This window comes from Lissotriton helveticus, chromosome 6 (assembly GCF_964261635.1).
Source record: "Lissotriton helveticus chromosome 6, aLisHel1.1, whole genome shotgun sequence".
Classification (NCBI taxonomy): domain Eukaryota; kingdom Metazoa; phylum Chordata; class Amphibia; order Caudata; family Salamandridae; genus Lissotriton; species Lissotriton helveticus.
Window position 1 is genome coordinate 1,029,333,459 of NC_136067.1, and position 24,059 is coordinate 1,029,357,517.

A 24,059-nucleotide genomic window follows, 5' to 3' on the forward strand; every position below is an offset into this window, starting at 1 on the left:
AAAGTGGCCTGTGCTTTGGAAACAGTGCATTTGTATTCAACACCTATGAACCCATAGCAAAAATACAAAAAGTACACTGACTATCTCATCACTAAAGACAGTGAAAAGGGAATGTAAAGTGCATATTTTAAAATGTGAAGGCTTCTTATGTTATGTTATGAAGTTCCAAAATTATGAACCCAAAACTGAAAAGACCCTTTCAACTTTTGATTTGTTTAGTGCTAAGTTAAGTAATTTGAAGCTTAAGGGTGAATAGGTGTTGCCTGGAATCTGCCACATAAAACTGAAACATCTATTTCTATGTCTTCTTTAACAAATGTATTCTACTTGCAATATATTCTTAAATTCCAGTCTGCCAGCTACTGCTCACCAGGCCAGTTTCCTAAGGGCAGAGTACATGGTACTCATGCTTTCTTAACAGTCGTCACTCTAAAGGCATCATTCTGAATTTTTTGCACCTTTCCAATCAGAGTCTTTATAAATATGCCTTAATACATTACATTATATACTGGATAAAGCTATAGCTTTAATCATAGGTTAACGAGTGCTCTGATATGGAAAAGAAAGTTCTGAGACACATGATTTAGTTGCCGTTTTGTAATGTGAATGAACAACATTGCTCAAAGCCTTAACTTACTTTCTGAAATTAATGAATAGGCTATTGATGGTAACTTATTTGTTGTACTGCCTGTTTTACAGGATTCAATCATGGCTGCTGTCAACACGCATGCATTTTATATTTTTCAGTGTCTGTAGCCAACCACATTGAGACATCGATGGACTCATTCTGAGCTCCATTTTAATCCCATTATGGGCAGAAACTTGATTGTGTGCCCACATTGGGATTACGAATTGAAGTTTAGAACCATACAAAGGTTATGTTTCCCCCTTGCACATCTCACTAGGAAAAACCTGGAGAATACGACTACAAAAAAGGACTTGGAAAGGCAAAACATGTGCAAATTAGTGGACAAACACCTAATTCGTATTCTATCAACCACTATGTCCTTCAAAACATTTGGCTAGGCACGTCCACCACATTTGGTAAACACCACACCACATGGTTTTGGTAATTTCCTGTGCAGTAACAATGCAATATGTTTGATGCCGTGCTGTTAAAAAACCCTAGTGATTAATGCCCCTTCCATGGGCATTTGAGATTTCAGAAACATGTTAATATAGCATGTATTGCCAATTTCTTGTGCCATAAACTGTTCAACACGAATAAAGATGCCCTTCCAGTTAGAAATTAATGGAGCCAATTTATGAGTGAGTGACATATTTATAAAGTGCAAGATTGTTGAGGTATCTTGGCACTAGGAGTGACTTGTTGCAGTTGCCCAGGCTCGACCAAAATTTATTGCTGGTGGAAAAGCCAGGTCTCAACCAGTTTCCAAAAGAGAAGCTTGTTGGACTGTAGCCTAATAGTAGTTGGTAGCTTGTTCCACAATTTGGCTGCTCGGTGAGAACGGCTGTTGCCTCCCCATCTGGCTTTTTGAATCTTGGTAACCTGTACAAGCCCTGTGTTGGCTGATCTAAGATTCCACCGCGGGAAGTACCAGGAAAATAGTTTCTGAATATCCGTGGCTCCCGCACCTTACAGCGCCTTTAGCACTAGAGAGCTTTGAATTCTACTCACTGTTGGATTGGGAGCCAATGAAGCTGCCTAATGCTAGCGGAAATAGAGTGATATTTGGGAATATCAAGTAGTACTCGCACTGCAGCATTTTGCAAGGACTGTAGTTTGGCAGTCTGGCACTTGTCAATTCCCAAAAATAAAGCATTGCCATAATCAATTTATGAGAGGACAAGAGCTCCTATTACCGTTTACCTGAGGCCCAATGGAATAAAAGGCAAGATTTTCCAAGAAATGTTCATTATAAAGAAGCAGGAGGAGGTCAGATGATTAATCTGTTTTGCAAAACGTAGTTTGTTGTCAAATGTTATTCTAAGATTTCTTGCCTTAGTAGTTGGGACGGGGCAGTTACCTGCCTCAGATGGCCACCACAATTGGGTCCAGACCCTGCCGAAACTCCATGACCTCTGTTTTCTCTGTAATATTTAAATTTAAATTCATCCAGTCCATAATGGATTTTTTTCACAAAGAACCTGCTCTATATTTTCAGGATAAAACATCTTGAACATCCCCTGCATCCATCAGTGGTGAAAATGTTTTAAAGTACTAACAACACTCTGCTGTACTTATAGGGTGTTCCTATCCCTTTCCTTTAAAAACACTGTGGTCTGCATCTATCTCACCAGAACATAACCTGTTTATGTTTAATGGCCCCAATTTCCTAACACTCAACCACCAAAAAAAGTGTGTGGAAAGAGGGAAGGCACTTCATGGAAACAACCGCCAGGGAACTGCTGATAGGTACTCATCAGTGTGTTCCACTTATCATCATCGGTAACCTTCCCACTAGAAAACAATGTGAACCAAATGTGCCCAACTAAATTGGTGAACAAAATAATGGAATTTAGACAATTGTGAAAGCTGACTGCTGTGGCATCCACCCTCTGCATGACAGATACAACTATTTGGGTGTCGTCCGCGTATGAGATCAGAGTAAGACCCTGATCTTTGATTAGTTTAGCCAGAGGGTGACATAGATATTGAACAAGGTTGGTGATAGAGCTGAGCCTTGTGGTACTCCACAAGGGAGGCAGACATTTTCTGATTTGAGATTATCCCAATAGATCATCTGCTCCCTAGATGCCATGAAAGAGGAGAGTAAGTAGAGTTAAGGTTGTCTCTTTAATACCGGTTGTCTTCAGCTGCCACATCAGTACCGCATGGTTAACGGTATCAAATGCTGCTGATATGTTAAGTAGGTTAAGGACGGCTCTTCCACCTCGCCCCCCCCTCCCCATCCAGCTGTCTGAGAATCTCCTCTGTGGCCATAATCAGGGCTCACTTTGTGCAACGGCGAGATCTGAAGCCATGTTGGGTGGAATCTAAGAGATTGTTGCAATCTAAGTAGTCGGTGAGTTCCATGTTAATTGATTTGTCTAGGATTTTAGCCGGTATTGGTAGACACGATATTGGGCGATAGTGTTTCACCTCAGTGGGATCCAAGGCGGGTTTCTTTAGGATAGGCCTAATACATGCCTTTGTCCATGACCGATGGAAACTCCCAGAACTGATAACCTCGTTTAAGAGAGGGTCCAAATTTGCACTGAGTTTTCTAGAGACCAGATGCAAGATGGCAGGAGGACATGGATCAGTAGGAGAACCTGACTTGGTCAATAATAAAAGATCAATAACTTTCTCTATCGTTACAGTAGAGAACCTAGGCAAGCTACTGCTGGTTGGGTTATCCTCTGTGGTATTTTCACTGATTTCAGTGGAATTGGGTAACGTCTTTATCAATATTTTGCATATTTCTTCTAATCCCTGCTTATCAATTATACAATGCAGTCAATGTCAGCAAAAGAAGCTTCAAGGCCCTCCACATAGTATACACATAGTTCATAACAGGGCTAACTTAAAACCAATCAATACTGTTATCATCTGCTCTGTATAGCTTGTACAGATTCTCATCACACCAAGCACACCTTATCCTTCTTCTAGGGCCCTAAGACCCTGACAGGTTGTATCTGATTTCCAACTGTTATTTACTACTTTCCTTATGTGAGTATTAATTTATGACAATATATATACATTCATCATGAGTTTTGATAGGGTGCTTTTTGTTTGCATATTCACATACTAGCATATTCAATGGGGTTTAATCCCAGTATACAGAAACCCTACATGTGAAAATTCTTAAATAGTTCTAATGAGATTTGTCTCACATAGCATTTCAGATAAAATTTAGTTTTTCTCATAACGGTTTTGAAGATCAATATATAAGCAGTATATTTTGTTAAAGATAGATATCAACTACTAAGGAATTTGTTGTCTTTGTATCAAGGCTGCACAATATACAAACTCAGCATTCAGGTATGTGTCTTGTATTCTGCACCCCTCATGATGGCAGATCTTTTCAGTGTTAATTATCACCAGCCAGGAATCAATACAAAGGGAACTCACTGAACGTAGTATGTTTTCTGTGTTCGTAATATGTTCTCTTTGCTCGTTCATAATCGCTACATTTGTTGTATTATCTACTATAATAATTTTACATATACTTTACTTTAGATTAGCTCCTAATAAATCCTTAGAAAATAATGCTTCATATATCTTGTAGGCAATCTCTTGGGGATACCTGTCTCTGACAGGCATTATTTGATCACTGTTACATTACAAGTGCAAACTCTCTCTTGGCATGTTCAGCAGAGATTCTTTGGACACCACCTGCCTTTTTCCCCCTCAAGCTGGTGAGTTAGTATACCTGTGCTCCGGTCAGGGCCCCAGGAAATATACTAGGTGTGGTGTGGGTTGACACTTGATCCACATCTTGTAGATGCAGAATAAAATACATGATTGAGGTTAAAACAGACAATTTGTAAATGATTATGCCAGACATATTGAGACATTAGTCTTGGTTCAGAGAATATATTTAAAATAAAATATTCTAAGGTTATCAATCCATGTTAAGTGCAAAGTGTCAATCGATTTAGTCCCATGGCTGGTAGCTGAAATGCAAGCATATTACAGACTTATGGAGATCTAAATTAATAGAGAAGTAAACGTTTTTGCTTACCATGGAGCAATTGTTAAATCCCCCTGATACTCAGCAGCAGTCCATCATAGTCTAGCACCAAACACTCTAAGGGATCGACCTCCAGCTCTACTGAGATTTCACTTGGGCATGACCCCTGGACACAAGATCATACAGTGTTTCCCAATTAGGACCAAATCAAACACATATTTTGGTGCTTTTATGCATGGATTTCTACAAGAAGTTGATGATTCAAATATGTATCCACAGGTGTACCACAAGACAACCCAGCTGGGCCTGCAGAGCACTTGAATTTAATTAGGCCAAAAGAAATACTGATAATCTCTAGTAATAGTTTAATAGGTCTCTTTTGCACTATTTGAAGCTTCAATGCTAGGTACCCTGACACATTTAAATTATTCCCACACAATAGTACATTTTGACAGCACAAAAGCTTGAATTCTATGTCAGGACCGGATGCGAGGATTATGCTATTCTATCTTCACTTTTTTAAATAGCAGCCATTTACCGAACTTTAACAACTACCATTCCCATGAGGCCTTGAGAATGCCATAAAAAACAGCAGTGTCCAGTGGTAGAACAGTCCCCAAACTCCATCTAGTCAGATGTTCTCAGAACAGCACATAGTCCATCATCCTTGTGCACTCGCCCTCTTTCTTCGCTTCTCGCCGCCGAGATAAGTGGTGTTTCCTTCCCTTTTTTTATAGTGTTGACAACGTTATTTCTTGATATTTTCCTGATTATTGCTTAAATCATGCAGAGTATGTCCGTTCAGTGCTTATGACCCCAGCTTATCAAGCGGTAACTTGGTTTGACTACAGGAACACTTGACGCTCCTTCGCAGTTGCTTGCTTGTGGTGTGGCTCCGCAGTGCAGTCCTCCCACACCTAGGTGGTGCTTGACAGCACTACACTCTACCATGATGCGATCTTCGCATTCCGATCATTCCAGAGGGATCAGAGCTGCGTGCCATGGTTTGGGAGCCTTGCTGCCTAGAGAGTTACGCCCCGCAGCGGGTCAGTATAGCCCTATAGGGCTGTTGCACTTGCCGTACGCCATGCTCAGGGCCCGTATTTGCACCTGAATGCTTGACGCTCCCCAACGGGGAGTCTGTATTGTTTGGCAGGTCTTTGGCCTGTGGGAACACTCTACCACGCAAAAAAAAACATTTTGAAGTACAGCCCTAGGGTTGTAGTGTCCCTGGGCTTGGACCCAACAGCAGTAAAGCTTGGCCCACACCTAATCTGATGCTGACACCCAGCCTCCCATAACTGCAGCACTCACGTTGCCTGTGCAATTCCCCAGTGCCTAGTAGTAACTACTCTCTGCACTTAGCCTTAAGGGGTTTGTGAGGATTTCTCCCAGGGGATGGAACCTTTTGAGGATACCCAGGGGGAAGAGGGCCCCCTGGTGGGGGGGGGGGGGCTCCCTTGGGATGATAACCTCTATGATGCAAGTTGATGCATTGATCTATAGGGCAGTTTCTGAGACCACGGCCCCCCTGAAGGAGCGACTTTCAGGCCAGATAGCACAAGCTTGCTAAAAGGTTGCAGGAGCTGCATCATCTCCGTTGGCACCCGGTGGGCCCGGATGTATGACGTTTCAACGCTGGTTTTACCATGCATGCCTTTACAACGCAGGTATTACAACGCAAGTCGTTACAACGACTTGCGTTGGGGGGCGCTGGATAGTGGAATAGTTTAATTTTCTATACCAACTCTAGTCCCCGTGGATAGTAGGGAAGGTGTTGGATAGAAAATTAAACTATTCCCTATCCAACAGCGCCCTCCAGCGAAAGTCTTTGTAACGACTTTCGTTGTAATTCCTGCGTTGTAATGGTAGTGCGTGGTAAAAGTTTTGTTGTAAACGATGTTCCCCGGTGGGCCCTCCCACCCCTCTGATTCAGACCCACCCGCAGCAGCGCATACCAAAAGGCTGGAGTGGACGTTGATGTCTTTATAGGCTAAAGCAAGTCTTCTTGGCCAGTAATGCACCAGCCCCCATCTGCCTTCTTGAAACCCTGAGGGAATGTTTACTGACACCCTTGCCCCGGTGTCCCCTGCCACTCCGGTGCACATGAGCCACAGGGACACGGATGATGATGCTGGCCCTTCCCACCTCTGGCTCCCCTCCTTCAACCCACCCCCCCCAACCAGCTCCCTGCCACCGGCAACCAATCGCTCTACTGTGACATGCTGGACCTGGATGAGATCCTTCACCGAGGTCTTCAGAATGGTCCCTGACTGAGAAAGTGTCACACACTATGTGTCGGGCTGCATTCCTAAGCCTCTTGAGAAGGAATCTAGTAACGGCCTTACGGTGGAATGCCCCCGTCCCTCCCTAGAAGGGAGGATGGCACTGACACCCAACATAGATCTCTGGATGGCCACTTTCCTGCAGAGAAGGGAATAGACAGGTCCTGGTGGGATTGTCAGGACAAACTTTTGGATACCCTGGGACCCTTGACATAGCCGAACAGGCCTAGACATCAGGCTCCCTGATCTCCCCAGATACCCTCTCGGCTTGGGCACAGCATGACGACATTTTATTGGAGAACTCCAACTGCGTTATATACCGCAAGGCGTTGCTCCTTGTTAATTAAGGTCAACCCTAAGCCCAGAAATTCTGAGCCAGGCCCCATTGCACAAGTGGGACTGTTTAGGGAACATTTTATCAAAGAGTTAGGGAAGTTTGTTAATACTTTCACCTCTCTTGACAAAGCACAATCCTCAATCGAAAAAGTTTTTCCCTCCCGGGTTTTCCAGGGGCCGGTCAAGTTAGGGGTGGCTTGACCGGCCGCCCCAGTAACCAATACCCTCCCAGAGGGCAAGGGCAGGATCAGGCCAGATTTGAAAACTTGTAACCACCAGACGAAGGCAGGGCAGAGCCAGAGGTGCAGGTGCCTCCAACAATTACAGTGAGGGTTCTCCCTTTTAGAAGTAGGGCGCTGTCTGGTGAATTTTTCCAGGTTTGGACTGCCATCACGGGAGACGCGTGGGTCCTGCTGACGTGAGAGAGTTTCAGATAGAGTTCTACAGGTCCCCCACTCAATCCGAGATTCCACAACCCATCCATTTTTCAGCTGCCGAGTCTGCTCTGGTAGACAAGGAGGTAAACTTACTCCTGGCCAAAAGCGCTAGCTCGCCAATGACTCACCATCCCAGGGGTTTTATCAGCAATATCTTCCTGATAGACAAAGCAGGACGGGGTCTGCATCAGATCATCAACCTACGCGAGTTCAACTAGTGGCCCGTTTATCACCATTTCAAGATGTGGGGATCCACATCCTGTAAGATATTCTCAGACCTTTGGATAGGATGGTGCGTCTGGATCTCAAGGACACCTATCTTTCTATTCCCATTTTACCTCCTCACTGGAGAATTCTCCAGTTTTTCTGGCACAACAGACCCTACGATTTTACCATCCTACCTTTTGGCCTCTTTTCTGCCCTGTGGTGCTTCACATAGGTTCCCAAACTGGTCATGGAACAACTGAGGGCACAGGAGATCCGGCTTATAGTCTACCATAGACGACATCTTGATAATTGGCCATTGCCCAGACAATTTGGTACTGCAACTACAAACAGCAGCTAATATTTTACAGAGTCTGGGTTTTGTGATCAAGGACACCAAATCCCTGGGGGCGTGGCTTCGCTGTGCTGCCAAATGGCCGCAAGATAGAGCGGCTCCGCTGGCCGAGCCTTAATAATCCGGCATAAATCCCCAAATATTGCCCGAATCGTGTGCCTGCTGTACGGATATATCCTGCTTAAATAGCTGCAGCAAGAGGGAGCAACCAGCGGCGGAAATGGAGCAAAGGGAGGCGGGTGTCTGCTGTTGGCCTTCATAGAGCGCCTCCAGAATAAGCGGGGGACTCTGGTTACTGCCTCCCCGCTACGCGGGGTGAGGTAGTGAGAAGTGCAGTGGCGGAAGCGGCGGAAGCGGCGGGGCCAACTGATTGGAGCGAGCGCCAGCGCGGCAAAAACTCATATCATCGGCACAAGTAAGCTACTGATGTATGGGGAGTGAGACGGACTGAATTCTAGCGGGATTGCCCGCACTGCGACCTCGGGGGCTGGAGTGAGGTCGGGGGCGTGGTGCGCCGCACACCGGGAGACAGAGGGAGGCCCATAAGTGGAAATCGGTAAAACCCTACTAATATAAGAGACGTGTTGCAGTGCCATAGGGACGCTGGATGGCTGGCAAAATAGAATATATTGCCTTGTGGTGCTGGTGGTGTACCGCGAAGGGTAGTCAACAGACAGAGCCGCCATTTTGTGGGTACTGTGGTTTGGGACCGCAAATGCGCTAGTGCCCGTGCTGAACGCCACAACGGCTGCAGAGGCTGTGTGCCGCAAATTTGGTTAGTTTGGATCAAGCAGCATGTACGATGGGACCCCCCTCAAAAGAGCAAATTGTGGCCAAGGAACAGAGGGGAACAGAAGCACATCATAATGTAAGGGGTTGTTCCTTCAGTGGCCATACATTTCAAATATCGATATACATCCTCATATTCCAAAGTTGGTGACAGAAATAATTTTTTCTAAACAAAAATTATTCAAAAATTACTTTATTCTCTTTTTTCATTTCATATAATTACTATTTTTTAGAATTTAAATAAAAAGTGCATTTATTTTTTTGGGAGAAAATGATTTTTACTTCATACATATAAACAATAATAACACAGTTAGATTTTAAATATACACAATATAAAAAAAAACACAATATCATCAAAAAGATACCCCTTGATATCAGACATACCAATCAAAATACTCACATACTAACACTCATACCACAATCAGATCACATCCCAGAATGAAGAAAAGGAACTGGGTTAAAGTTGGCAAGATCGCAATGCCAATACTAGGGCCCCAAGATGTAATTTTCGGCCCTTGCACCAGGTCAACGCACGTTTCGGCGGCTCTAGGCCACCTTCATCAGGACCATTTTCATCACGCTTAATTTGTACAGATATCAGGGGATAATGAAACACAAATATGTCCTATCGCCTAAGATCATGTAGGTGGGTTCATCCGTAGGGATAAAAGGCTCTCAGTATCGATAACACCGTGCAGGGTGGTGTCCGTAATCATAAATGGTTCAGAGCTTCATACCAATTAGTGATAGATTCTTCCTCTAATCCAGGTAAATCTTTAATAAGTTCGAAGATGTCGATATTTAAGAGCCCAGATGTTTGAGGCCGGTGAGGGGGTTGGGTTTGATTTTTAATAGTTTATATCAGCGATTTAAGTCCATTCCATAGTATGCAGATGCTCCAAAGTTCTAAGTCCCTTGCATCTCGCAGAAACACACCAACGCCCCTCCCCACTGCCGGAAAACTCGACGAGTTTTCCGGCAGTGGGGAGGGGCGTTGGCGTGTTTCTGCGAGATGCAAGGGACTTAGAACTTTGGAGCATCTGCATACTATGGAATGGACTTAAATCGCTGATATAAACTATTAAAAATCAAACCCAACCCCCTCTCCGGCCTCACACATCTGGGCTCTTAAATATCGACATCTTCGAACTTATTAAAGAGTTACCTGGATTAGAGGAAGAATCTATCACTAATTGGTATGAAGCTCTGAACCATTTATGATTACGGACACCACCCTGCACGGTGTTATCGATACTGAGAGCCTTCTATCCCTACGGATGAACCCACCTACATGATCTTAGGCGATAGGACATATTTGTGTTTCATTATCCCCTGATATCTGTACAAATTAAGCGTGATGAAAATGGTCCTGATGAAGGTGGCCTAGAGCCGCCGAAACGTGAGTTGACCTGGTGCAAGGGCCGAAAATTACATCTTGGGGCCCTAGTATTGGCATTGCGATCTTGCCAACTTTAACCCAGTTCCTTTTCTTCATTATGGGATGTGATCTGATTGTGGTATGAGTGTTAGTATGTGAGTATTTTGATTGGTATGTCTGATATCAAGGGGTATCTTTTTGATGATATTGTGTTTTTTTTTATATTGTGTATATTTAAAATCTAACTGTGTTATTATTGTTTATATGTATCAAGTAAAAATAATTTTCTCCCAAAAAAATAAATGCACTTTTTATGTAAATTCTAAAAAATAGTAATTATATGAAATGAAAAAAGAGAATAAAGTAATTTTTGAATAATTTTTGTTTAGAAAAAATTATTTCTGTCACCAACTTTGGAATATGAGGATGTATATCGATATTTGAAATGTATAGTTTGGATCAAGCCCCATGACCGACAACTATTGCCTGTCTGCATGCATCGGGAACTGGTGGTACAAGTCAGTGCACATCGTGGCGGCGCTCTGTTTCCGGGAGCCGGTCAGAAGTTACGTATGGGAGCGTACTGGAAGTAGCTGCTCCGATTGATGGTAACAGGGATCCTAAGCCTGTTTTTGTCTGAGGAGCATGGATGTACTATTAAACCGGGAGCCAATATACAGCGCCTGACTGTGCTGGGGAGGGCGGCTGAAGCTGCGCGCTGATGAGGATGCGGTAAAGCTGCTGAGGCGCTGTTATACAGAGAAAAGAGAAAATAAAGTAGACACGCTGCTGACGCCACCACCTGTACAGTACAATACTACTCAATAGGGCCAGGCTGACACTAGGTGCCGAAAGAAACAGACCACCCAGAGACATAACAGTCGGGGAACTCTAGCGATGGCAACCTAGACTATGGCGGATTGAGCACATTGTGAAAATAAGGAGTTGGTCAAGGTAGCCTGGGTGCGGGTACGGTGATACCAATGGCTGCAAAAGGCTGCTCTGCATGTCTTACGGAGGCGCGGCAGGGTAAGATGTGTCTTTGAGGTCGCTGTATGGGAGAGATTTGCTGGAACTGGATTATCGCTGCACACCCTGCCCCGAATGCACCAATTTGTCAAATAAGTATTATAGAGCGGAAAAGAGTGGTGGGGGAAGCGAATAGATCCAAGTAGAAGTACGTGGATAATAGGTAGCCCGTACTACGCAACTGGACAAGGAGCTCTAAATAAAGAGCACAACAATTGTTAGCGAAGACCACCACACAGTACCCTGAGCAAGTAAAAATGGGTAAACCAGACACAAGACAACCCCGGATCACATTCGATAGGAAGTCCAGCAAGACGGCGGAGGGCGAGTCAAACCTACAGAGTCAGACGGAGGACAATGTAGCTTCCCCCCCACCAGAAGAGGACATCCGGTCGATGTTTAAGGAATTGAAAACAAGTCTCCAGGGCATAGACTCCAAAATGGATTCCCTAGCGGAAAGAATGGACAGGATAACACAAAGGGTGGAAAAACAGGAAGGCCGTATGAGTGTCTTGGAAACAAGGGTAACTGAGACAGAAGAAGGACAAACGGATATGGACAAGAAACTGCGTGAACTGGATGGAGTTTTGTATGCCACAAAGCAGAAGAACGAGGATTTGGAAGCCAGATCAAGGAGGAATAACGTAAGAATCACAGGCATTTCTGAAACAACAGATATACAAAACATGGAGAAATACATCGAGACAATGATGACGGATCTTTTCGGTGCAGACTTGTCCGCCATGTTTTTAATAGGACGTGCGCACAGATCGCTGGGCCCCAGGCCACGTCCGGGGGTGCTGCCGAAACCTATTTTGGCAAGAGGGCTCAACTACAGGGACCGTGACATGATCCTCAGACCGGCACATGAGAAAGGGGCCATACAGTACAAAGGAAATGACATTGCAATGTACCCAGAATTCACCCTACAAGTCCAAGCAGCCCGGAGGGAGTTCTTGCCTGCTAAGAAGATTTTCCAACAACTGGGAACAAATAATTCTTTGATATATCCTGCTAAGTTGCGGATTCAAGGTCATGGTATGCCCACCTTCTTGACTGATGCCAAAGCGGCTTTAGCATACGTGAAGCAAATGTCAACTCCCAAGCTGAAAACAATCTGAGCGACAATGACTAAGGTTTAAGTTGCTTTACGTTGGATATGCAGATAAGTTTTTCAGTATAATACATTGGGGTACTGGATTCGGGTTGGCTGCAACGGCAGTTAATCCACGAATTTGTAAGAATGTGATCGATGTTATGTACATTGGCTGCCCATTGCACGACCGCTAAAACAACAGTGGACTCCAAAAGGTACTATGATTTGTGGTAGCAAGGAAGGTGCTCGGCCACCCTGCCATAAGCGCAGGCGAGTAATGCCGGCGGACCCATGTTCCCCCATGGGATGAATCCCTTAGGGTCACTTCTGTGGAATCTTATGTTTGCAGTTGTGGGGAGTTGGTGTGGGTTATTCACAACCTGTTTGGGGGGTTGGTGTGGGAGGGAAAGGGGGGAGGGACAGCTCAGTTTCAGGGACCTGCCAGATTATGCACGGAACGGTTACCGGCAAATGTGGTTGTCGCCCACCAGAATGTTCGAACATACTTGTCGCCATAAGGGCATTATAAATCTAGATTATACTAAGATTGCACTATTTTGTGCCTTTGCTCTACTTGGATTTGGATCACCAGGGAGTCACAGATATATGTGCCACTTCTTTCCACTATGACACACTTGACATGTCTAACATGGAATGTTAGGGGATTGAATGACCATAGAAAGGCGAGATTGGTCCACTCTTATCTCTCTAGGCATGGGGTTGACCTCTGCCTCTTACAAGAAACTCACCTGACGAAGACTACTGCGGGCTTGCTTAGGAATAACAGATGGGGGGAGGTGGTGGAAGCTGGCTACTCTACTTATTCCAGGGAAGTGTCAAAACTGATACGGAAAGGTATACAATGGCGCTCACATCATACAACAGTGGATAGGGAAGGAAGGTATATCTTGCTACAAGGTAGACTGTACAACACACCCACGGTGATAATAAACACATATGGCCTGAATACGGACTCCCCGGAATTCTTTCAATATATAGGGCTGAAGGTACAAGAAATGATTAACAATACAGTCATATGGGGAGGTGATTTCAATGTAGTCCTATCGGATGCGGCTGACAGGCAAGGGGCACAGCGTGAACATCACCCAAGAGCAGCAGCACTGCTGCATGAAAGTATTACTGATCTCCGCTTGGTGGACTTCTGGAGAGCGCTGCACCCGACACTTAGAGAGGGCACGTGTGCGACACATCATCGCAATGCGTGGTCGAGGCTAGACTTCTGGCTAGTTTCAAAGGACACACACACTTGGGTAACACATGCTATACATCACCGTCAAGATGTATTACCAGGACCTATAACACGCCCTCTGGGTGTAAGGTTGAATATCCGAATTGGATTGCTCGTCCACAAGACTGATTATTACTTGAACTTTGGCCATACACCCAACTAGTGGAGGTCAGGTGCCCCCTGCTTTTATGGGACTGTGACGTTTTAAACAGTAAAAAGAGGACATAGGATTCATCCCTGCGCCACAAGCCTCCCTGCTTGTGATAGTGTATGGCCTTTCATCCAGGTCAATTCATCATATTCAACTGGGACGAATACAAGATATAGCAGAGTCAACCACAGTGAAAGAGTCCTGATGAAGGCATTGTCGAAACGTGTTGTTTCCAACATGTGTCACCAGTCTCTGCACCTTGTATTGGAGTAAATAATTTGTATTTTGGCATTGAATTGAATATGTATGTTCTATCATTTTTTAGGCCAGCTAAAAAGTAAAACTAATAAAGTTCATTGTATTTATTGTCTAATGTTATATCCTTGATTAGGCAATTGCATGTATGTGGTTCTATACAAATCAAAGGGAATGTGTATCAATGGTATGTGTATATGAAAATTGGTATATGTGAAAAACAAAATTCTATGAAATAACAAAAATATATTTTTTTTTTAAAAGAATAAAATGAAAAATTCAAGAATATAACAATTGGTCTTATGTGATATTCACAATTGTTTTAAATATATAGATATTTAGAGTTCATGTGCCCTTCTTAGCACTCAGCACTATCTCCGGTGCTTTCCTTTTCCAAACCATACTTAACACCATTCAGCTGGAGGTTTCCATCAGATGCCCTGCTAGACCAAGTATTTCGAGAAGAGCGGAGAGGGAAAATAGATGAATATTTTACACTAAATGAGGGAATGGTAGAGTCACCTGGCACACTGTGGGAAGCGTTTAAGGCTGTGATAAGGGGCAATTGCTTAGCTCTTAAAACAGGAATCCTCAGGGATATACGTAACACATTACAGAGGCTTGAGAGCGAACTTAGAGTTTTGGAAAGATCGCAACTTCAGTCCCTTTCCCATGCTACCATGGGACAGATCAGGGCCAAATTGACGGAATTTCAGGCAGAGGCAGAGAGAGAAACGACATACCTACACAAATATGCATGGTGAGGGAGAGAGAGCCGGGAAAACGCTAGCAGGCCTCCTTAGACAACCTAGGGGAGAAGACTACATCACCGAAATACAAACTAAGGATGGTGAGATGGTCAGAACGCCACCAGAAATTTTAAGTACAATGTCCCGATTTTATGAAACACTATATACTTCCAAATCCAAGCCTTCACAGGCGGACATTATTGACTATTTGGATACTTTGGCCCTAGCTTGGTTTAACGATGGGGCAAGACAATATTAGAAGCTTCCTATAATGGTGGAAGACATCAGGCAAGTTATAAGCAGCATGCCAGCGGGTAAGGCGCCGGGAGCAGATGGGCTGACAGCAGCCTTCTACAAAAAATATGCAGATATCCTTGCCCCCCTCTATTACAGATGTATTTATGGTGGGTTAACTGGCATACAAATAAATTGGTTGAAATCCATAATAGTACCGCTCACAGATACCACTACTCCGTTTGACACGGAATTCCCTATTCAGTGGGCCAGTGGGGAGGTGAAGTATTTGGGGATCTGGGTAAGTAGATCTGTGCAAGAAATATGGCTAGCTAATTACGGTAGAGTGGTGGATTGGATTGAGTGTAAAGTGCAGAGATGGAAATTGCTGCCACTATCATTGATCAGAAGCATAGCCATTGTAAAAATGGTGATTCTGCCCAAACTGTTGTACCTAGTTGTAAATATACCAATGCCGCTAAACCCCCATTTTTTCAGGAAACTTCGATCTCATATTCTAGATGCGGGCTAAGGCTCATGCGTTGGAGAAAGGCAGTGATTTATACCCAGTTGGAACATTCCTGACACTACGACAGATGTGCAACTCACTAGTGCCTACAGAATCAGATTTGCTCTCATACTATCAGATTAGGGCCGCATGCCAAGCTAGATATGAGTCTTTTCCTCAGGAACCTCAGCGTTAGAAAATGTACTGTCCAACCTTTCTCCTCGCAAACTAATTAAGCGCATTTACAGTATTACGCAAGGTGAGTCGCCTATTATTGCTCCCACGGCTAAGGAGGAATGGGAAAGAGAAACTACCCTTGTCATAACAGACAAACAATGGCAGTACTGTAGTTCACAGCTAGAAAATCTTTCACCAAATTATAGACTGAGGCTAATCCACTTTAACTTCTTACATAGACTATACCGCACACCTTCTCAGCTACACTGCATGGGCATAAATCCAGACACAAAATGTTGGAGATGTGGGGCGCAGAACGCCATGTTTACACATCTCTCATGGGTATGCGGACCGATAGGGAAATTCTGGACTGAAGTTTTTGGACACATTCAACAAATCACTGGTAATCAGTTACAGATCACACCCTCAACAGCGCTCTTAGGTTTTGTATTAGACGTCCCAAAGATTTCTTGCAAGCTAACAGCCATGTTGCTACTACTGACTAAGCGGCAAGTGGCAATGCCCTCGAAAAAGCAGCAGCCTCCTACGGTGGCTGTGTAGCGGAATACTGCAGTTTACTGTAAGGACCAGCTATCCCATTACTGGGAACTAATGCCTAGTAGATCCAGACCAGTTGACATTTGGGAACCATTGTGATCTGGTTGGGATTGGGTGGCTCTGACCTTCAAGGTGACCAGGACACATGACAAATTTGATGTCACTATGGAATGATTACTTTAATTGACTCATGATATCAGTTTCCAAACAAACTTGAGGAAGGGGGCAAAGACAAATAAGTTATAACAATGTGGGTTGGGATATGACACAACCACGACAATAGTAACAGCTAAATAGCATGTTGAACAGCTTAAAGGCACTTTGGAAATGGCAGATGGGGAGGGAGGGGGGAGGTTGTTTTCTAGTTAAGGTTAACCAAGTAGCACTGCTCCGATATAAGTTTTACCTGGATCGTTGGCTGACATAATGGAATGGATGACACAAGAATTATTCATCGCTGCCGGCCCGCTGGGTTGTAGGCGTGAGAGCTGTGTAAAGGTCACTAAGGATGCATATGTTGTTTTATGCTGCCAGTCTCAGGGATGTGGGTGAATAGCTGTGTCAACTTTGATCCACGCAATAATGATTGTTTAAACCCCCCAAAAAAAACTTCAAACAGAGGAGGGAGTAAAGTGTTCGAATAAACAGCATATTATCTCTTTACAAATCAAACAAAAAAAAGGACACCAAATCCCTTCTAGTTCCCTGGGTTTCTTGATCGAATCTGTCAAGGCCTCTCCCTGTCTTCCATCTCAGAAGGCAGCGAAGATTTGTCATGAGTTGCGACGTGATCTGACCAAACATCAAGTCTCACTGAGACAAGTAGCACGCCTAATAGGTCTTCTCTCTTCCTCCATCGGGGAGTCTTTCCAGGCCCGTTCCATTATCGTGACTTGCAGTGGTTGAAGGCCGCTCACCTGCGAAAAGGTCTCTAATACTCTCAGCAGGTGGAACTCTCTGTGGAAGCGTAGGAGATCACCTGGTGGTTAGCCAATATGGAGGCATGAAACAGAGGAGCAATTGGCGGCTCCGCTACGGACATCGTCATTAAGAGTCATCTGCCAGTAGGTACAGCTGGGGTGTCAAAAGAGAAGAAGAAAGTATGGTAAACATTGCTGACAAAATTGGATGAATGATGAACAAGTTCAAATGGTGGATTACTGGTTGGATCTGGTATCCATAACATGCAGTGCATCTGGGAGTGGAGCGTTAACCAGGCACTCCCCACATGATTGTTCTATTAAAGGTAGGACATGTACTGGTGCGTGTTACATGTCCTAGTAGTGAATTACAGTGCATTTTGTTTTTCACTATGGAACGGCTATCTGTCCAATAGGAAAGCAAGGGAGTTAATTTATAACAACTTATAAATATATCTTCCCATTGGGACCAGATAGGAAAATCAAGTTTAGTATGCCTGAACTCAAAATCTAAAGATGCAAATTTTATTAAAGGTGATTTTTATATTGTGTGTTTGAAAATACCACTTTTAGAAAGCAGGTATTTTCTCACTTAGCCATCCTGTGTGCCTCTGATAGGATTTGTATTGACTGTCTGTCTTTGGAGTGACAGGGGCTAAGGAGGAGCAGCAGCTCCAGAGAGTCTAGATGGTCAGAGCAGGGCTGAATAGATATGGGCTGCATTCAGAGTAGTGGGAAGAGTTGTCACTAGCACCTGAATAGGCACGTCTGCATTTAGAGTGATGGGAGGAGATTTCCCTAGCACCTGAATAGGCCCTGTCTGCCTTGGACAATGCAGTCTCTGCCTCCTACTGGGAAGCTGGGCCGGAGAGGACAGAACTGGTTTGGACTAAGCACAGACACTCTCTGCCTCAAGGAACAAATGATTTGGTGCTATAAATATTGAGGTCCAGACCCCAGAACTTTAAAACTATCTGGAACCAAGAAACCTGCCAAGAAGAAGAGCTAGAAGAGCTGTCAGGAGGAGTACTTGCCCCTTTGCTGTGTTGTTGCTTTGCTGGGTTGGCCTGCAGTTGCTTCTTCTGCCTTGGGCAGTGAAAGGACTGGACTGAACTTTCTTTACTTGTGGTGAGTATCTCCAAGTGCTTGAAATCAAGCTGGCCTCCGGTTCTGAAGTCTCAGGGACTGGAAAGACTTCACCAACCTCTGGGTACTGCTTCTGGAACTGCTGTTTCCGTTGCCACAGAGAAGGTAACCGCAACCGACTCTGTTGCTGGCTCTGTGTCCTGACAGCACCGCAGATCACATTGTCCGCATCTCGCACCACAACCCTGGTCTCACCAACAACAACAAACAACATCATCTCCACCGAGCCGCTGCTTGCACCGTGACCTGTGGGCACCGCAGTCCACACCGCCTCACTTTACTTTGCCATCCTGGTCTCACTGACACTGTTGCTGCTGCTGACTTGACACGTGACCGCATCGTGGTTGGGGGCACTGCTAATGAAGTTTCACAATGCACCGCCACTTCCCACACAGCTGTCTGGGCAGACTGACACCAGCACCCGCAATCTGGCTCTGTTACCTGCACCCCAGCCTGCCAGCACCATATCGAGCACCGTCTCGCCCTGCACTGTAAGCCTTGGTCTCACCAACGCCGCCTCAACGATCGTCGCCGAGAGGACACTGCTTCCATTTTGCAACGCAACCGCGACGGTTGCCATAACCGGCTCGCACCTCCGTATGAGCCGCAATGAGAAAGGTACTGTTACCGAGTCTGTTCACGCTTTTCCTGACCCATATCGACGCGGTCGGCTGGAACTGTTAGACACTGTTGTTTTCAGCATCATGGTAGCCCCGGAAGGAGCTACCAAGTTGTACGAACAGTGTTTTTGAGGTATTTCTGCAGTTTAGAAGACATCTTGCATAGTATCTATTTTTCACGTACTGGATTATGGATTCTTTATCATTTTTGGTCTTGTTTTGAGTATATAAAAATATTGGGTATTTTTCTAAACTGGTGTGGTGTCCTTTTGTAGTGTTTTCACTGTGTTACCGTTGGTTATGAGCAAATGCATTACACAATGCCTCTAAGATATGCCTGACTGCTCATGCCAGGCTACCAAGGGGGTGAGTAGGGGCTATTTTAGGAGTGTAACTCCCTTATCCTGACTAGAAGGAGGGGTCCCTACTTGGACAACGGTGCAAACCCTTGCCAACTAGAGACCCCCATTTTTACCACGCACCCTTGGCCAAAGGCATCAAAACTACGTGGTTTTATCTACTTGGATATGTTGGCCTACCTCCTTGAGGACTGACTGAGCACAGTTTAATACCGTGCCTATTTATCCCCATCAACAACCAAAACAGATAAGTAGTAGTTTTGGTCTATTGAATCAAAGCATATGGCCTACTGAATATCTCAAATCCAACAACTTCTCTCTAATGTCTATCATTGCTGTTATAATGCTTATTTGTGGGTATGTGCCAGAGTACCAGACAGCAAACACTGGTTCCAGCATGCTCTTGTAGTTGTAACAGCTACTAACCTTCAATTAATTTGACCAGTGTATAGTGAGTTGATATAGCCTTGCAATCTACTAGACTCAAATGTCCTCATGTAGTTTTCTTTAATCAAGGAAGCATAACTGCATTCTTCAATTCCTTGCGTGGTAACCCTTCTGTAATGAAGCAACAAGTAGGATGGCAATATCATCTACTAAGACATCAGTATGTTGCTTCTCTACATCAGCTGAACAAACATCCTTTTGAGCTAAAGAGTTAGAATGTGTCATGATCATGTTGTTTATGTTCTGTGCTTAGAGGGAATCTGTTTAAATCACATGAGGAGGGCATGATTTTTCAACAGCGTCTTGATTCATGGGTGATTTGCATAGCAGTTTTAAGTTTTATTCTACAGGCCTTGAGTTTACGAAAAATATATATCTCTTGACTTTCTTTTTAAATTGATAACCCGTTTTTACATAAGGTCTCTGAATAACCAACAATGTATACGATTAACCTAAGAGAACTATTGTCATGGAAATTAATTATGGATTAGTGAGGATTGGGTTTTATTCCTTTTAGCATGATCAGATTGTTATATGGTGGATTTATTGTCTTTTTATGTGCTTTTATGATTTGTTATAAAATCGAATAAAGATGATACGATGATGATGGTGTCATGATATGTTCAGTCTATTAAATTAGAACTAGAAAGCATGTTGAAGGGGGAAAATCCGTCATGTGAGCTGGTGATTTTGCAGAGATTGTATGCAATTAATCCTAATGTCTTCTGCTATTTTAGTCCAAATATTCTTAACGAGCGCTCCCAAACTCTTCCCAAACAATATTTCATGTAAAAGTCTTGCCCCGAGTGATGAGTTTTCACTGCTTTTCTTCTCGGTGCCTGGTGACTATTTTGTCACGGTCCTACCCTGCCCTTCTGGGCAAGTGTGCACGGTTTTTCATTCATGCAGAAATTAAAATGCAGTAATTTCTATGTTTTCAGGCACTAGAGACCACAAGGATGCTCAACAAGCATTTCTTGTAAAAACACTTAAATAAGCCCCATAGTGCACTTCCAACCTATCAAGTGTAACGAGTGAGACTATTTCCAGTGGGTCTGGGTGGAGGTGCCTCACGTAAAATATAATTTTAAGAACACAGGCGGTGGAAATTAAAGCACACATGTGCAAATAAACTGCTGTCATGAAAGACATCGAGCCCTAAGTATAACTTTCTGCGGCTCGCAATCCTCAAGGAAAAAGTTAGGACGCCAGTGGCACACTAAAGCGCTTCACTGACTTGGGGAAAAATACATTTGGGCATTTCCCTAAACCGGAACACTGCGTCTGGAAAAAAAATAGAATATATCATCACCGCTGAAAGGGGGGGATGTACTGAAAATGGTGGCGGGCTAAGTGGGGGGGGGGAGGGGAGGGCAATTTACATTTTAAACCCTCCCATCCTGTCTAACAGTTGTCACGTTTAGAACGGGAGTGTACACATAGAAGAGAAATCGGATTACCTTTAAAGCTGGAAAAGTAAGGCACTGGGCTCGTTCATGGTACGAGTGATCCCGATTACAAGCCCCATCGTTCCAATCATTCTGTGGTTTCCATCGCTGTCAATGACAGCCTTTATGACGGACAAGGTTACCAGGGAAACCATGTACACACAAACAAGTCCCTCCTTCTTTCCTTCGACTACAGTGCTGAGAACTTGAAGCCATTGAGAGCAATAGAAGACTCCGAGCAGAGACTGTTTCAGACACACGCATACCTGCCAACTTTGAAGAACAATCTCACCGTGTGAGGTGGGGGCGGGGCCTTGAAAGGGGCGCGGCCTCGCGCGGAGAAGCACCTACAGTACAGACACTTTTATCAAGTGTTTCTGCCTTCACAGGAGGTTCCTGTAAATTCTTCCTTCTCTTTCGAGGGTTGTCGGCTTGAAGTGGCACTTAAAAGGCACAGAAAGAGGTGAAAAGTACAAAGACACACAGGAGGAACGAGAGAGAAACAAGCACACAGAGACTAAGCACAAACATAGGGCACAGTTGTCTACAGGAGACAAAGAAAAACGTGGTACTAACAGCAGGGCTTTAAGTGGGATGAAAAACCTGGGGGCTCTCTCAAAGAGGCACGACCAATGTAATTAATGGTGTGGCTTAATGATACTGATAGAGCGCGCGGGTCACCCGACCAATAATTTCGCCACTTCTGGCTTTGGGCCCATATATTTCAAATCACCATATACATTGATCAGATGACCTCACGCTCTGCTATCAGGTATTTGTGAGTTCCCTTCGTTATTCTTCAGCGTACCCGACTTACCATCCACCGACACGGGTACCTATGACTACCATGGATCAGGGAGCTAGCTGTAAAAGGAAAGGCAGCAAAATACAAACCCAACAAAATAATATTGAATTTGAATTTGAATTTAAAATTATTTATAAGAGCGCACATACACCAGCGGCTTCTTGGCGCTATCACTAACATACTACTGAGAGAAGAAAGAAACAGGGGGCCAGAAGGAGCTATTCAAAGGATTTCTTAAATATTCAATACCTTTTGTAAAATGACCACGGACAACTGAAAGTTTTAAAGTCTTTATCTAATTTAGTAAAATTCAGAAATCATCAAATTCACAGTAAATAAGCAATCGATAATCAGAAGAACAGAAAGTACATAGCTGAATAGCAAACAAGTCAGTGTAACCATTTATAGACTAATGGAATCAGGACACACTTAAATGAAGGATCGGGAATTAGAACGTTTAAGATGACTCACTAAAGATGGGATAGGTTTTGATTAGGACTAGTATTCTAGAATTATCTCAAGGAATAAGACAGGAGTTCGGGACTTTTACATCTATAGGAGAGTCTATGGAGAGAGACACGCTATGCTTTAAGGCAAAAGTTCTTTAGACAGTTTAAGTAAGGAGGTTCTAGACCATAACAGGAAATGACAAACTGCAATGCAAAATATAATTTCTAACAGATAGGATAACATAGGAACACGTTATGGAACAAATGCAAATGACTTTATGATTAAATGGTTGCAGAAAAAAGCATGGAAAGTTAACATATGCAAAGGTATGTCTTTATTAAAGCAAAGACAGAAAAATAGAAAGGTGCAGTTTAAGAACTCAGAGCAATATTTACCTAGACTGGTGTGAAAACCAAACCCTGGCCACGGGTCAGTTAAGGACGGGAAACCCTCAAGGAAGGATACCCCTCAAAGGACAGCAGGTGCAGAATGGACACCCAGGACAGGACAGGAAACCCTCAGATTAGGAATCAGGACAGGACCTCTCGGACAGGACCCTCAGGGTAGGACCAGCACCCGCAGTTCGGAAGCAACGCCTGCGCTCCACCCTCTCTGCAGCTATCGATCAAGACCCCGATTGGGTCAGCGAACTCCCAGCAAAGTGCTCCGCCAGCACTTTAAGGTTTAGTAAAACCTTAGTCTATGGTCAATTTCGGACAGAGTGCTCCGCAGTACTCTGTATCTTCAGTCACCTATTGAGTGCGTTGGGTCAGTGACAGGTCAGCTAAACCAGACAAGTCGGACGACTTCCCTAGGTGAACCCAGGGTAGTTATACTGTTTGGGGACGGTGTACCTCCCCCCAATGTTGCAAAGTGGCAGAATCCCTCAATTTGGATTGGTCCTAAGGTAGGCTTTGGGTAACACACCAATCAGAATAGACTATTTGGAGGCCTAATTTACATCTCTGGGTACCGCCTAGCAAGATTGGGGTTCCCATGAGAAACTGCACGGCAAATAGTAGCGCAACATACAATGTATCATATAAGGAGCAACTTTCTCCGTTCTTGTAGGGCAGAGGTGGCTTTCCCATGAGCATCTTGACGGTGGCTGCCAGCTGGCTGAGTGCCACTGTCCATTGTTGCCACCTTTCAGTGCACCACGAGTCTGCGCAGAAGAGACCCTCAATATGGCTCCCAACCGGTTCGGACCCCCATTTCCCACAGTACATGAAAAGTAAGCGAGAACAAATTAATACATAGAAATAAATGTATGTAAACACATCATTGGTCTTGTACTTCAACTTATCACTATAAAAATATACTATGCAGTTTAAATGTTAGCAACATATACACGCTCACAAGAGCATTACCACGTTATTCACGAAAGCTGTGTATTACGCATGCGCACCCTTTCCCTCCAAAACTTATAACTACGTCAGGTCACGTGAGTGTGACTGACGCATGCGCAGAAGCACT

General features: G+C 44.1%; 1 protein-coding gene across 3 annotated transcripts in view; it reads right to left on the bottom strand.

The window, feature by feature from the left end:
• The window catches only part of C6H6orf118 (chromosome 6 C6orf118 homolog), a 338,123-nt gene that overhangs the window by 265,001 nt on the left and 49,063 nt on the right, over positions 1–24,059 (bottom strand). Inside the window, exon 1 of one of the 3 annotated variants that reach the window (XM_078648654.1) lies at positions 21,341–21,455. The exons of the other annotated variants lie outside the window; for them this stretch is intronic. The gene's annotated coding sequence lies outside the window, so the exon portion shown is untranslated. Of the gene's footprint in view, positions 1–21,340; positions 21,456–24,059 lie in introns of those variants that run through there. 3 annotated transcript variants of the gene reach the window in all.